The sequence below is a fragment of the Halyomorpha halys genome, unplaced genomic scaffold (assembly GCF_000696795.3).
Source record: "Halyomorpha halys isolate HHAL.00 unplaced genomic scaffold, Hhal_1.1 Scaffold238.1, whole genome shotgun sequence".
Taxonomy (NCBI): Eukaryota; Metazoa; Arthropoda; class Insecta; order Hemiptera; family Pentatomidae; genus Halyomorpha; species Halyomorpha halys.
Genome location: NW_027107468.1, coordinates 297,599 through 299,179, shown reverse-complemented (window position 1 = coordinate 299,179; position 1,581 = coordinate 297,599). Strand labels below are relative to the sequence as shown.

The following is a 1,581-nucleotide window of genomic DNA, read 5'->3' as shown; positions in this document are numbered from 1 at the left end:
CCTGCATTTTAATTCATGAATGCATCTGAATGTTTCACGAATCTTAACCTCTACAAGGCCTTGTCATGGAGTCCTCAAAAACTACTCGTCGATTCAGATCATTTTAAATGTGTTTAAGATGTGACCATTTTCTTATTTTGTCATCATTCAATTTATATTTCTGTAAATGTGTGAATATGCTCTCTGATCCCTATTAGTATGGTTTGTAATATTACGCAATACAAATATGCATATATAAATAATATACATACACACAAACTATTAAATGGTCCTTAATATTCATAAAAATTATCAAATTTCAAATGAGTTCTAGATAAGATACTAAGAGGAAAAACTTACAGACTATCTCCGACCAATAAGGAACAACAAGCAACTCGTATCTCGAGATTAGATAAGGCGTAACCTGAGAAAAAGCCTAGATAATATTAATAATGTTTTCTCATCACAATATACAGGCTAAACTTGACAATCATATCAATGACAAGCTGATATTGGAAGACCAAGTTATTTCCGTAATTTAAGTAAGTGGGCCTATTACTTTTTAAACAATTCAATTCTAACAACTAAATTAGACGATAACATTCATCTATACAGGCCGAGACAAAGATAATAACTCAAAATGAAAATTTATATTACTGACTATATACTTGGTTATTGTATAAATCAGCTAAAATTGAATATGTGTTTTAGGGTAAACATCTTACACCTTATTGAGATGCACTTTGGTTGCCTTCAAATTCTCAGGTAAGTGACACGACTAAAAAGAGAAAGGAAAAAAGTAATCTATGTTACTTTTACATTGTCTAACACTGCACTATAATACAATTAAATCATTTTATTGACTGGCTTGGAAAGATAATTCTAGCGTGTTGATTTTACGAAGGTTTGATTTTTATAATTATAAATGAGGTTAAAATCTATAAATGAATAAATGTCTTTGGATTTTTGTTTAGTACTAAACTTTTTGAAAATTAATTCTCTCCTAATTTTAACTCTTTACTTTAGGCATAAACATTTGCGATGGTTTGTAGATCAAGGCAAAGTTGTCACAGTGTAGCTCTACAGAACTATGTCATAAAACGTTAAATAACAACTACATTGCGTAATAACTATGCCATGACGCAACAGGAAAAAACCAACACTTGAATACATTACAACAGTATTTTGGGAATTGTTGAACGTCTGTACAGAAGAAGCAATTAAGAAAGAACGCCATCGAGGAGAATCTAGCAATAAAATATTTAGAGATATAGAGCGGAAGCTAGTGTTACGAGAATAGCATAGATATGAGTCCAGTCTCGCCGCCTAGGTGCAGCATCTCACTTTCCAAATTAATCATTTAAACGAAGAAATTAAAATGAGATTTTATTAGGTGGGGTGATTTCTTAATAATATATAAATCCCAAACCTTCTCAATATCTTAATTAAATGTAATGATATGCAATAAATATTAAGACATAAGCAAGCAGGAATGAACGAGTGTTATATCTGTCAAAACTCTTAATTATATAAATGATATGATACCTTAGTACCGACATATAAAAAATAATTCACCTTAAATAAAGATATATAAAACATATT

At 30.0% G+C, this 1,581-nt stretch overlaps 1 long non-coding RNA gene across 2 annotated transcripts; it reads left to right on the top strand.

The window, feature by feature from the left end:
* The first annotated feature begins 286 nt into the window (after window positions 1-286).
* Window positions 287-1,350, top strand: LOC106679990 (uncharacterized). Of its 2 annotated transcripts, none has more exons than XR_001343051.2 (3): window positions 287-521; window positions 691-744; window positions 1,006-1,350. It is a non-coding gene; the product is annotated as an uncharacterized lncRNA (long non-coding RNA). The 2 variants fall into 2 exon arrangements; XR_010842973.1 differs by having other exon boundaries at window positions 691-883.
* Window positions 1,351-1,581: the final 231 nt, after the last annotated feature.